This window comes from Cervus canadensis, chromosome 13 (genome assembly GCF_019320065.1).
Source record: "Cervus canadensis isolate Bull #8, Minnesota chromosome 13, ASM1932006v1, whole genome shotgun sequence".
NCBI classification, from domain to species: domain Eukaryota; kingdom Metazoa; phylum Chordata; class Mammalia; order Artiodactyla; family Cervidae; genus Cervus; species Cervus canadensis.
In genome coordinates, this window is record NC_057398.1 from 7,639,508 (window position 1) to 7,653,766 (window position 14,259).

Consider the following 14,259-nt stretch of genomic DNA (forward strand, 5'->3'; position numbering starts at 1 on the left):
TGGGATTCTCCAGGCAAAAGAACACTGGAGTGGATTGTCATGCCCTCCTCCTGGGATCTTCCCAACTCAGGGATCGAACCTGTGTCTCCTGCATTGGCAGGCGGATTCTTCACCACTGCGCCACTTAAGAGCTGGGACCATTTTTTCCTCCACATTACTGTGACTTTGTCTTTTTGTTATTCTGGAGAAGTGACACTAATGAGATGCATGATTGATTAGCATAGTTTGTAGCTGGGAAATCTTATGAGCTTACATAATTTGTTGTCTAGTGATTCTATTCTATTCCTTTTTTTTTGGTCTTGATCCCTAACTTATTTATCAGCTTTATTACTTATTTACAACTATTTCTCCACATGCCTTATAGAAAATATGGTTAGTGTTTTTCCAGTTTGAGAGACATGGGGAATATTATATAGGTTTTGTGTCTTTGGTTTCATACTAGAATTTGATGTTTCTTTAAAAGAAATTGGTTCTTTGTTAGCTTTAGGAAGAAAGGGAGAAATATGGACTAGATAAAGTGGGGAGAGAGAATCTATAGATGTTTCAGGACATATGTGCACATGTCTTGAACAATCTGGAGCAAATTCTAGAAAGTAGGGAAATAGAGGTGTAGCCAGAGGATGTTACTGAGTTTGGGTTGGCAGCTAGGTTGAAGAGATTTCAAAGAATACATCCGCATTAATTAGGACCCCTTAACGAATGAAGTCATCTCGAGAGGTTTTTACTTCCCTTCTTGTGCAGAAGATCTCCCTCCCCCATTACACCCTGGCCCCATGTGCCAGGCTTAGATCCTGAGGGCCAGTTAAAAGACTGGATGGTAGATAGTAAACAGTACAGTTTGTGTTGGTTCTGTTGATAGCATCCTCACCCTTGTGAGCATCTGTATCTCCTAGGCAGATGGTAAAGACATTTAAGCAGAGACTTGTTTGTAGGAGGAAAAAAGTTTTGTTAGTGGAAACATTTTATCTTTCAGGAAATGGTGGTTGGGGAAAGAGTGTTGTCTCTGGAAATTGTGGGCAGTAAAATGATTCAGTTCAAATTGTTTTAGAAATAGCAAATCATCCTTTGGAAGATAAAGAAAACTCTTCCAATAATTGCTAGATGAATCATTAGCCTGAGTTCACACAGAGAACAGTACTGCTTCTGTGCAGAATGCCTACAGATTAGTCCTCTTGTTTTTCCTTTTCCCTTTGGAGATTTATAGGCCATTAAGGTGAGCTTGTTGCCTTTGAACGTGCAGGGGAATGTTTCTGGATTCAACTATCTTATAAAGGTTTTCTCTATTTATAGATAACCTTGCTCAGTGTATTTGGGAGTTGGGAATGGTCTCAAAGTAAATAATATGCACATAATGCTGTTTAGGAAATACATACGCAACAGTGATCAGTATTTCTGTTGTGTTTTTTCTTTTTTTTGGTAGAATGTTGGATATGAGGCTATGGAAAATAATAAATATATTCAGCTCTCCTTGTTTTCCATATTTGAGGAGGAAATAGTTATGGTAATGAAAAATATAGACTAGTGGGTAAGGTAGATAGTTTCCTATTTGGATTTTGAAATACAGAAATAAATGCACTTGTAAATATGAAACACTGCCTTCATTATCCAGTTCTAGAACACTCCTTGGACTTATCTACCTGCTGTTTTTTTCCTCCATTTCATTTCTCTCCACCAAATAGACTTATTTCAGACTAGTGTTCTTCACAGTGAATAATTTTCATAGTGCTTCTATTACAAAACTAGAGCTGGATTGCAGTCAGAAAACAAATCCTTTCCAAAGTATGTTGATCAGTGTTCGTTGCAGACAACAGAATCCACTCCAGTCAGCTTAAGCAGAAAGGACTTTATTGCAGGGATTTAAAGACATTTCAGAATAGTCAAAAAGACTGTAGGGGATGGGCGCTAAGGAAGCTTCCTGGAGCAATTGGCAGAGCCACCCTGTAAAACTGTGGCTTCAGCCCAGCTCCTGGCTTGAGAACTGAGTGCCCTGGTGCATTAGCAAAAGCTGCCACTTTGGGGAAATACAGCCCCTCTGGACTGACTGGACCCTGGCGTCTCCACCATGACGCCCGCAGGAAAGCAAGGGCCTCTGCCACCGTTCTTTCAGAATCCTCAAAGCCCGTGCATTTTTATGTTCATTCTTTCACCTTCAAGTCTTCATGTATGCATTTCCTCATCAGAAACTAAGTTCTAAGGAGACTTGCTAGCTACAGGGAATTTTGGGAAGTGGAGCTTTTTGCCTTCAAACCTCTAATGTATAGGAGGGCATGCTAGGAGGGGTTGAGGAGTGTTGATTGAGGCATGTGTGAGTATCTCCCACATGGAGCGGATATTTTATTTTGAGGAGAAGGTTAAGATGGTCACTTTTGCATGGCCTTTTAGATGTTGCCCTTTTCTGAATTCAGATGTTCTCCTTTTGTTAACCATGGATTCACTCTTTTCAGTCCAGTTTCTAGAACATTTCTTCTTTCCATTCCTTTGACTCGGTTTGAGGGAATCTTGAGCAAGTCCACTCTCTCAGATTTCACCCATGAGTTATCTCTGTTTCAGGACATGCAGCTGAAAACTATTAGATTTTTGTTTCTGGGGCTATCAGAGTAAAATACAGTTTGTTTTGTTTTTTGTTTGTTTATAGACTTCCCTGGTGGCTCAGATGGTAAAGCGTCTGCCTACAATGCTGTTGGGGAGATCTCCTGGAGAAGGAAATGGCAACCCCCTCCAGTACTCTTGCTTGGAAAATCCCATGGACGGAGGAACCTGGTAGACTACAGTCCATGGGGTCGCAAAGAGTCGGACACAACTGAGCGACTTCACTTTCACTTTCACTATTTACTTAACAAACATACAAAGTACTTAAGAAGTATTAGGCCTTATGCCAAGTGTTGTCCACATTTTAATTTATTTAAATCTTATAATTAAACCACAAAATAGGTTCTCTGTTATGACCATACTCTATTTTGTCCATCTCTGTAGAGCGAGTAATTGATGTAACCAGAGAGTGGGCCTCGAGTTGGTGAAGGTCATCTGCAAAGCACATCATTCACGAGAAATATTCCATGAGTTTCTGTTCTCTACCTGAGATTATAAAGGCCTTTAAGGACAGGTGCCATTGAGGACTGTACTTACACTAGATTCTTAAAAATGCTATGACTCTTCATATATCGTTCAGTTTATGCAACAAGCTTTATTGAGCGTCAGCACGTGTTGGAGGATGTGCTGTTGCTTAATTGCTCAGGTGTGTCTGACTCTTTGTGACCCCATGGACTGTAGCCCACCAGGTTCCTCTGTCCATGGAATTTTCCGGACAAGAATGCTGGAGTGGGTTGCCATGCCCTCCTCCAGGGGATCTTCCCAACCCAGGGACTGAACCCAGGTCTCTTGCACTGCAGGTAGATTCTTCACTATCTGAGCCACCAGGGAAGCCCTTCTTGGAGGATACAGCGCTGAATATGCATGTAGTCCCTGTTATAAGGGGGTGCCACAGTTTGGAGGGGCAGCTCAGTAGCCTCCAATTCACGTACAGTGTGGTAAGTTGCCATGATATGAGTAACCATTGTGCATCGCGGAAGCATAGACGAAGGCCAAGGAGTCCATACTATAAGTGAATGGATTAGGAAAGCTTTTCCTGGGAGAGAGCTTGCTTGACCTGAGGCCTGAAGGACAGACAGGTCATCATTATTGTGATGTTTGAGGGCAAGTTTTTCCAAGTTAAAGGGAGCAAAGGGTGGGAAGTTTCAGCCATGAACACAGCATATTTGGGTAATCAGTGAGGCTTTGTTGAGGAACTGGGGAGAAAGGTTGCATAGGACGATGAAGGGGTGGGCAGGGCCAGGAAGAGCTGCATGTGTCCTACTGAGAATATTTCTCTGGAATGCTAAGGGGAAAACCTGAAGAGTATTAAGTGGGGGAGTGACTTGATCACGGGTGGTCTTAAAGCACCCTGAAGAGGAGATTGGATGGGGGAACAAGCCTAAATGTGCACAGAAGAGTCCCTGCCTTCAAAGTGTGTCCAGCAGAGTACCGGGAGGGAGAAGATGTGTCTTCCCTGGATAACCCGGGCTCATGGGCGTGTTGCGGCTGGGGCGCCCATGGCTTTGCTCTGCTTCAGCTGTAGAGTTCAGAGCTGATTGTAAATTAACAAGAAGTGCAATCCAGATGGCCTCCTCTCACTAACAGATAAGTGGTGGACCTAGGAGAAATGGCAGTCCTTTGGACCATCTCTGGCCCTTCACCTGTTCTTGTGGGGACAGTCTTGCTGAAGCGCAGCTCTTCCCGTTGTGTGTGCCTTCCACGTGGCTGCTTTGGACTGCCCCATCACAGTTGAGTAGTTGCCGTGGAGACTGCGAGCAGTACCTAACCTTTTTGACTCTAGGGACTTGGTTTGTGGAAGACAGTTTTTCCGTGGACTGGGAAGTAGGGGATAGTTTCGGGATGATTCAAGCTCACACATCTATCGTGCACCCTATTTCTGATCTAACGCCCCTGTATAGCACAGGTCCTGCTGTGTAGCGCAGGGAACTATGTTCAATATCCTGTGATAAACCGTAAAGGAAAAGAATGTGAAAAAGAATGTGTATATGTGTATAACTGAGTCACTTTGCTATACAGCAGGAATTAATTCAACATTGTAAACCAATTGTAAGCCAATTATAAACCATTGTAAACCAATTGTAATGTAGTAAAATCCAATCTAATCTGACAAAAGGTACCAGTCCTCAACCTGGAGGTTACAGATCCCTGGAATAGCCCACAAAGCTGAAAATATTTACCATCTAGCCCTTTATTAAAGTTTGCTAGCCCTTGTTTCAGTGTGATTATTTTGATAGCAATGAGCAGGATGGATTTGGACGGACGAGCTAAATTTTGAAGGCCTTAACATTTGTTAACTTTAGACTTTGAAGCTTTAGCTTTTATGATCACTCTAAACGCTAATTATATAAATGCCGTTTGCAGCAACACGTGTGGACCTGGGGGCTTCTCTCATGGCTCAGCTGGTAAAGAATACAGCTGCAATGCGGGAGACCTGGGTTCGATCCCTGGGGTTGGGAAGAGCCCCTGGAGAAGGGAAAGGCTGCCCACTCCAGTCTTCTGGGCTGGAGCATTTCATGGACTGTATAGTCCATGGGGTCGCAGAGTCAGATGGACCTGGAGATTAACCTACTAAGTGAAGAACGTCAGAGAGAGAAGACAAAAAAGCATATGATATGCGGAATCTAAAACATGACACAATTTATCTACGAGACAGGAGCAGACTCACAGACATGAAGAGCAGACTTGTGATTGCTGGAGGCGTGAGAGGGAGGTATGGATTGGGAGCTTGGGATCAGCAGATGCAAACTGTTACATACAGAATGCGCAACCAACAGGGTCCTGCTGCATAGTGAAGGGAATTATGTTCAATGTCCTGTAATAAACCATAATGGAAAAGAATGTGTGTGTATATATATGTATAACTAAGTCACTTTGCTATACAGCAGAAATTAATTCAACATTGTAAATCAATTCTACTTCAGTAAAATAAATTTTAAAAATTCTAATCATATAAAGAAGGACTGACCAGCCTGAGGTCACATAAGGGTAGATGAGAGAACTGGAACTCAAACCTGGGTCTCCTGAACGTAAGCAGTCTGGTCTCTGCCACACACAGCACACCATTGGCTCCATCAACCACTTGGAGGAAAAGGTCCCCTTGCCTGCATTTTGATAGCTGCAAACTCGAGGTGACCGTCGTACCTGCTGCGGACAGGCAGGCCTTCCTCTGCGGCCATCCGTCATCGCCACTTTCTCTCGAGTTCTGGGTGTTCTTTACTCAGAGGGATGTTAAAGTCCGCCGTCTCCTCGTTAGTGATGTTGACCCCTCAACCCTGTGAGTGTCTCCACCCGTGCTCCCTTCAAGACCCCAGAGTGGAGAAATCAACGTCAGATTTAACTCTGTTGAGTCAGCGGAAGTAGCTGAACATTTTAGTTAGGGGCCAGTTTTCCCTAAGCCTGAGGAATTGAATTTCACGATTCCGAGGTCCTGAACCCTCCTCCTGTGGGCACTGAGCCCAGACCGGCTGTACCTGGGCGATCTCCGTCAAGTCCTGTCAGTTCCTGATCGCGTTTCTGGACGGTGGTCGATCTGCCAGTCAGGGCTGATGTCCTCATTAAGTAAATGGCCATGTTGGCCTTTGCGTTGATCTTCACAGGAAGATGAGTTCAGACAAACTGAAAGAATTACTGAATTAAAAAAAATTCCGATACAGAGTCCTGCAGACTGACAGGATTAACTTTCCAGGGTGCACTTTGTATCATAAGGTATTTTCCAAGGCTGATTCTTACCCCCTTATTTCCAGCCGTTTCTGACATTTGCCCCGAGGATGAAATTGGCATGTTACAAGCGGCAGATCTCTAAAGGGTCTGTCTTAGGAGGCAGGCAGGCTCAGGGCAGGAAGAAGCCTTGCTGAAAGACCCAAGTTTTCTGTGATGCTAGTAACTCCCTGTGGGCAGAGGGTCAGTTTAGGAAGACTTTTTTTTTTTGGCCTTTTGAAACTTGTTGTAGATGCTGCGGAAAACATGGAAACATTAAACACAGAATCATGAGATGTCCCAACAGTCCTACCCCTGGGTATGTATATACCCAGAAGAATTGAAAATGGGTATTTAAACCAACACTTGTACACACACGTTCAGCATTATTCACAGTAGACAAAGGGGGAGACAGCTGAAGCATCCATTAATGAGTGAGTAAACAGGGTGTGGTATATCCCTACAATGAGATGTGATTCAGCCATGAAAAGGAATGGTGCACTCACCCGAGTTACCATGTGGACCGACCTTAGCAGCACTGTGCCGGGTGGAAGAAGCCAGGTCATACACCGCAGAGCTCCATTTACATGAAATTCCCAGCGCAGCCAAGTCCACAGAGTCAGGAGGCAGATTGGTGATTATCAGAGCCTGCAGAAGAAGGGGGATGGGAGTGACTGATTAACGGGCACAGAGCTTCCTTTTGGGGGTGATGAAAATGTTCTGAAACTAGATAGGGGTGGTTGTTGCATGACATTAGGAGTATAAATGCCACAGGGTTGAGTTTAATGTGATTCATTCTGTTACGTGAATTTTACCTTAAAACAACAGTAACAGCAAACTCCCCAACTCAAGTGTTTTCAGAATCCCTAAGTTATGGAGTTTCAGTTCGATTAAATCCTGGCAAATAAGCTTCTAATATTTGAGTTAAAGTTTCAGCTACTGGCAAGAGGAGTGATTTACTGAAAAGCAGGCCAAGTCCTGGGAGCGTCTGGGTTAAAAAACCTCTGGTGGACTTGGAGTAACTGAATTTACCTCTGGGATGATTTTCTCAGCTTCCCTTGGGGAATCTTGGTAGGTGCCGTGGGGCTTTCCTTGGCACTGGGTGCTTAAACATTTCAGTCCCCTGGCCCGGTCTTATTAGCCATGGGATTGTATTATCTTCAGCCAGTGTTAATTCAGCATGGTCTGAGGAATGCAAGAAAAAGTACAGAAGGAGAGTTTTGGCTATCCCCTGTGATAACAGTGCAGGACTCCAGCTGAGAGGCCAGGAGTGAGTGCTGTCGTCTGCTAAGCTTCAGGACTGATGAGAATTTATGGCTAGGAGAAGGAAAACTTTGCTCAGTGGTGAGTTGGCAGCATAAGATCTTCATTTGCCAGGTATTTTTCTCTTTTAATTTGCTGTGCTTGAACTACCAGATGATTTTGAAAGCGATCTGAACTGCCAGATACAAGTTACACATGTCACTTGGCAACATTAGGGAATCCCTGAAAATTCAAAACATTAAAAAGTAAACATTTAACACACCCATGTTCATTATCCGTAACAGCCAAGAGGTAGAAGCAACCCAAATGTCTGTCGACAGGTGAATGGATAAACAAGATGTGGCGTGCCCATGCGATGGTGAATTACTCAGCCTCGGAAAGGAGGGGAATTCTGCAGTAAGTTACAACGTGGATGAACCTTGAGGACATTATGCAAGTGGAACAAGCCAGACACAAAAGGTCAAATGCAGTATGATTCCACTTATACGAACTGCCTAGGGTAGTCAAAGCCATCGAGACAGAAAGTAGGATAGTAGTGGTCAAGGGCCAGGGTCAGGAGGAATGGGGAGTTATTATTTAATGGGTGCAGAGTTCCAGTTTTCAAGACAAAAAGAGTTCTGGAGATGGATGGTGGTGATGGTTGTATAGTAATGCGAATGCTCTTAAGGCCACTAAACTGTACACTTAATAATGGTTAAGATGGTAAACTTTACGTTATATTTACTTGACCACATGAAACACAGGTTTTGCAGCCTGAGGACTGGGGTCTTTAAAGTCGGGCTCTGTCGTATATTAGCTGTGGGACCTTGGGCATGATATTTAACTTCCCTCAGGATAGTTTTCCTTTTCTTACGTTGCTGTAGGCAGAATCATACAGCACAGTTAGTCTGTATGCTATAGTGGTTTCTTCCCAATCTGGAGAAGAGGCTGGGCGAGTGGGAACTTTCTGGAACAGGGCAGGCTGGCAGTGTGGACGTGGAAGTTGGAGGCCTAGGTTGGTCCCATGGGCATGTGAGGGGGAATCACCTCCCTCCCCCAGGGATGGGCACTCATTCAGGAGGCTGTCTGTAGGTGCGTCATGAGCTGTTCTCTTAGTATTTCTTTCCTGTAGCCTGGAAAATAGCTGCTTTTTTCCGCTCTCTGAAAGCCATCTGAGACATCTGCTCATTCTGCCCTACAGTTTACCCACAGGAAGGCTCTGGACCAGGTAGTTTAAATGTGACTCATCCAAGTCTACAGAGGGGGAGAAATGTGTTGAGAGCTTAGGTCACGTGATTTCACGCCCCCGCGGTTGCGAAGGCTCAGTGAGTATTTGGCATTCACGATACACATTTGTGCTTAAGTCAAGGTTCTTGCTCTCAGGAGCTTACCATTTTTTTTCCCCTCTAAAGAGAAAATAGATGAAATAGCTAGAATAAAGAGGGCTTGAATAAATGTGCTGTAGTAAAATGTGCTGGGATTGAGGTGTGGATGACAGAGAAGGGGATACAGTGAGGTCCACCTGTGAGGGCAGAGGACGCTTCACACCTGAGCTGATGTGTCTGTGGTTATGGGGCATTAAGGAGGTGACCCTGGTGTTGGGAATAGTTTGGTCAGATGGCGGGGTGTGTGTGTGTGTCTGGGTGTGGCAGAGGAATCCAGATGGAGGGCTTAGCACAAGTAGAGACGCATCTTGGGAAAGGACTGGGTTTGAAACCCAGCCCTGCCCCCCCTAGTTGTGGGCAAATAATTTGCCTGCTCTGACCACCAGTTGAGTCATCTGTAACATGGATGAGAAAAGAAACAAGAAACTACGTTAAGCGATACCCAGAATGTTAATTAGTGATTTGCATGAGAGGGAGGTCTCAGTTGTATCTCTAGGATATGTAGATGGATGACACCACCGGTACCTGTCTTGCTTTGCAGTGGTTTTCAGAGTGTGGAGAGTTAGTGTTGGTACCGTGACCTCCTCAAGGGTGAGGAATTCCTATTTCCCCACACTACCTACTGTGGAACTCTGCTCTCTGTAGGAAGAGAGGCCCAGATCCTTTTCCTTGTTGGGTGAAACAGTGTTTCACCGGGAGGTTATAGTCACTATTGAAGAGACGCAGAATCATCATGTCTTTGTGCTTAGACTTCTCGGTTCTTGCCTTGTTGCAGATGGAAGCCTCAGAATGAATAACCGTGCTGAACCCACCCAGTGGATTAAATGCTCGAACCGAGGTGCTTCCTTGGTGAGCAGGACGGTGCTTGCTCTGTTTGTGAATAGTAGGTGGTCAACTCTAGCATGTCCTTGCCTGGGAATGGCGTGGGGTGGGGTGAGCTGCTAAGGATTCTCTGGGCTTATAAACACCGTAGGGAATCTTAGATTGATGATGTCGATCTCTGCTACCGGAAATGTGGTCCCTGGGCCAGCAGCGTGGTGTCACCTGAGAGCTTGTACCACAGAATCCCAGGCCCCATCTCGGACTTCCTGGATCATAATCCACATTTTAGCAACAGCTGTAGGTGGTTTGTACAGCCACTGAGGTTTGAGAAGCACTAATGTTGAATACTGGATGTGGATCCTAGAGTTCAGGCTCCCCTTTCTCCACGGAGGGGCCTTAATGGTTCTGTCTGGCTAGAATTTATCCCTGGTTTATATCTGACTCCCTTATAGAACTGAATAAGAGGTTTCTTTTTCTTCTTATTTTTAGTTTTTATTTTATTTTTTGGCCACACAGCATGTGGGATCTTAGTTCTCTGGCCAGGGAGTGAACCTCTGCCCCCTGCTTTGGAAGTGTGGGGTCTTAACCACTGGACCGCCAGGGAAGTCCTAAGAAAATGTTTCTAATTGACTAAGAACTGTGGGATTGAGATAGGAAATGGGGAAGGAACAGAATATGAAAAAATTGTTCCTGATTGGACACTTTAAGATTTACCTTAAATTAGTGATTGAGCTCAGGGTCTGTAAGAGTTTGCTTATGGAGTCAAGTGAGTCAGATTTTTCTTAACCTGAATCATTAACTGCTAGTTATTGGCCGTCATGTTCTATTCATTAACTTGGCTTTTCTGTCTGGTTATTTCCTTTAGGTAAATATATTTTAAATAGATGTAAGAGAAACATTTTTATTTCCTTTAAATGGCTATTTTCTGAAATAACTGGTGATGAAAGACTGTGTCATTTTATTGATGGGATTTTACCAGCACAATATTTTCAGTAGTCCTGGGCCTTAGGATGAAGCATAAAAAATTTTTTTTTTGTTTCCTTTCTTTTTTTTTTTTTTTTTTATTTCTTTTTTTTTTTTTTTTGTTTCCTTTCTAAAAAATAATCTTAATGTTTTTAAAATTAATTTTTACTGGGGTAGAGTTACTGTACAATGTTGTGTTCGTTTCTGCTGTCCAGCACAGTGACTCAGCTCTATGTATACATTTGGTTTTTAGTGTCTTTTTCCCTGCATCCCTGTTACAAGGGGCATGTTGCTAGCAAGGCCTCATCATATGACCTTTGTGCCTTTAATCAATTGATTAACTCTCCCCCAATTTGACATTTTTGAGACGAGGCAGTGAGCTGTGGACCAGGGATGAAGTCGGGCTAAGGCTTTGAGTTCTTTGCGCTGCGCTGCCTGGGTGGGCAGTGTGGGCCTCCCAGGCCCTGATGCAGTCAGTCTTTAAATGGAAGGAATTGGACCGAATCTATGATTTTCATTGGATGTGGGCCGAACGGTTGTTGCTGAGCTGTGAAAGACGCTGGGATTCTCGGCCTCCGGAGGAGAAGAATTCAGTCTGGGGCCCGTGATGAGGCTTGATAGCTCAGAGCTTTTGTGTAATAGTTTTATTAAAATATAAAAGAGAGAGAGAAAGCTTGTGACATAGACATCAGAAGGGGGCAGAAAGAGTGCTCCCCAGCTAGTCTTTAGCCAGGTATTATATAGCTACTAGCAGAAGCAGCAGTCTGCTAATTAGAGAAAGGAAATGTCTCAAAACTCGGAGACTCGCATCAGGTCCTTCACTCACAACATGCGTTTTGAGATAACACTGGCCCAAGGTGAGTTGTCCCGGGCCATAAAATGATTGACTTGAATCGTGAAGAAAGGCACGTTTCCAAGCAAATACAGCCTCATTAACATAGCTGAAAAGAATATTTGCGTGAGTAAAGCATACTGGTTTGTCAAGTTGGTTCTGAGTCTTAGGCAGAACTGACTTGAAGACAAGAGTCTAGGGTAGTGTTAACACAGCTCAAGACAAGCATTTCCATAAGAAAAACGCATTGGTTAGCTCAGAGTTTGAGAAAAGTTAAGTGCAGGTGGAACCAGGTGTCGTCATGGCAACACAGAATTTTAAAAGAAACCTCTTTTTAAATTTGTATAGAGAAGGGGAAAAAAATCCAACCCTTGTAGTTTGCTTCCTCCTGCCACTTAAGAGAGAGATAAAAACTGTCTGACGTTGGCAGACTGTTTCCTCCGTTTGGAGACCCCTGGCCTTCCTGCCTGTTACCCTCTCGGGGCTCTATGAACAGGTTGTGTGTGGATCAGGATCTTGGCTGTGGGGAACACATGTTTCAGACACACAGTACTGTTGTCTTTATTTGGAAAATAGAAAAAAACTTTTTTTTTTTTTTTTTAAACGAGAGGCGGAATGTAAAAGTGTGATACGATGTTAGGAGGCTAATGTGGGATGGAAAGCACAGGGGACCACCAGTTAGCTGCAAGTAACAAAATTTTTAGTGACTACAGAGTGCCAGGTATTGTTTTAAATTTTCGATATGCACGTACTTTCACTTAAACCTCAAAGGTCCCTAGAATGTCAGTCCTGATAGTATATAGACAGGCAGACAGGTGAAGTGTCTTGCTCAAGGTCATCACAGCCATTGTGTGGGTGGATGTGGGATCCAAACCCAAGCTGAATCGGCAGCTTGACTGTATATCTGCTAGCTCTGCATCCATAGTCTGATATGAATCGAGATCACTTAAATCTGTGCTTTACCTTCTGAAAAAAGTTTTGTAATGTATGTAACTTGTATGCAATTGCCCCTCAGTTCTCAAGTGCGGGAAAGAAAACAAACAAAAGTCCTGTTTTCCTCTAAATCCAATTAAAAATTTGGTTCCTGGACTTCCTTGTTTGTCCAGTGGTTATGTTGTAGCCACGCTTTCCAGGAAACAAACTCACTCAGAAGGACAATGCAGATAGTGGAGTGCAGTTTATTACACCGGCGGGCCCAAGGCAGAGTCTCCTCTTAGCCAAGGACCCTGACCAGTTTTTGTGAAAACCTTATATACCCTAAGTATGCGTGCTCAAACCCACCTCCCCAAATTCTCTGAAACTAGTCTAAACAAAGGAAAAGAAAGATACAATCAAAGTTAACCCATGATTCGTATACCTTAAGCCTTGAGAGTCCCTTGGACAGCAAGGAGATACAACCAGTCCATCCTAAAGGAGGTCAGTCCTGGGTGTTCATTGGAAGGACTGACACTGAAGCTGAAACTCCAATACTTTGGCCAGCTCATGTGAAGAGTTGACTCATTGGAAAAGACCCTGATGCTGGGAGGGATTGGGGGCAGGAGGAGAAGGGGACGGCAGAGGATGAGATGGCTGGATGGCATCACCGACTCGATGGACATGGGTTTGAGTAAACTCCGGGAGTTGGTGATGGACAGGGAGGCCTGGCATGCTGCGATTCATGGGGTCACAAAGAGTTGGACACGACTGAGTGACTGAAGTGAACTGAACTGAAGTCTAAGTAGTTAACAGTGGACAGTTATCAATAGGCCTGCGGTCATATCCCAGTAAGCATAAGAGAATTTATGATTCTATTTGGTTACATAGATAATTAGGATATTCTTTTAGGCGACGGAGAGTCTAGGTACGAACCCTGGGGCTCTTTCATCCAGGGGATCTGGTTTTCCAGTTGGATTGTTATTTCCTTAGATATTGGGCATAGAGCTCAAAGTCCACAGTCCAGCCCAAGATGAAGTCCTGCTTTCAAGATGGAGCCTGTTCTGTCTGTTTTCTCCATCAGTTAAGACTCTGTACTTCTGCTGCGGAGGGCAGCAGAAGTTCTATCTGATTCTATCCCTGGTCAGGCAACTAAGATGCCACACGCTCCCTGGCTTGACAAAAAAAGAATTGGCCTAAAGTTCCACACCTAGGGAGGTGTTAGGTATCAACGGATCAATGATCAGTGGCGGATTCCTTCCACACCGATCCAATGGGCTAGAAATTTCTGAGGGCCTCCAGTCCTCATTCCATCCTGCTCGTGGGCCAAGCCAGCACTGCTCGTTTGAGAGGGGCCAGGTACAGTGTTTTCTCCCTCCATGCTCAGCTTGGCTGCTGCGATCTTCCTGGGGCTCCTGAGGCCAAGGCTCTTAGTTGTGAGTCCCCAGGTGTCCACGAGTCCACTCTCGCCAGAGGTTTTCACCTGCCCTTGCCGGGGAGCTGGGAAGACAGAGCCTAGAATGGGTACAGACATAGGATGCTGCTGGACCCAGAGCTTCCCGAGGGGAAGAGAAGGGTATCTTTCATTCTTTCCTCATATACTCTTGTAGGGAATGGGTTAATTTCTTTATCAAATTATCCTCCTGCCTGTACATGACAGCAAGATTTAACATGACTGATCTTATACAATTTTATTAGTATCCAGTATACATTTCTCTTGTTGGTAAAAGCCGCTAAGTGACCAAACTGAGATAACCTCAGTAATTATTTGTCCTATCCGTGTGACACTGAGGAAATAAAGGGAATTCTTTAAGT

At 44.2% G+C, this 14,259-nt stretch overlaps 1 protein-coding gene across 10 annotated transcripts in view; it reads left to right on the forward strand.

Annotated features, from left to right (window-relative positions):
- The window catches only part of HHAT (hedgehog acyltransferase), a 353,352-nt gene that overhangs the window by 48,467 nt on the left and 290,626 nt on the right, over nt 1-14,259 (forward strand). The gene's annotated exons all lie outside the window — the stretch shown is intronic.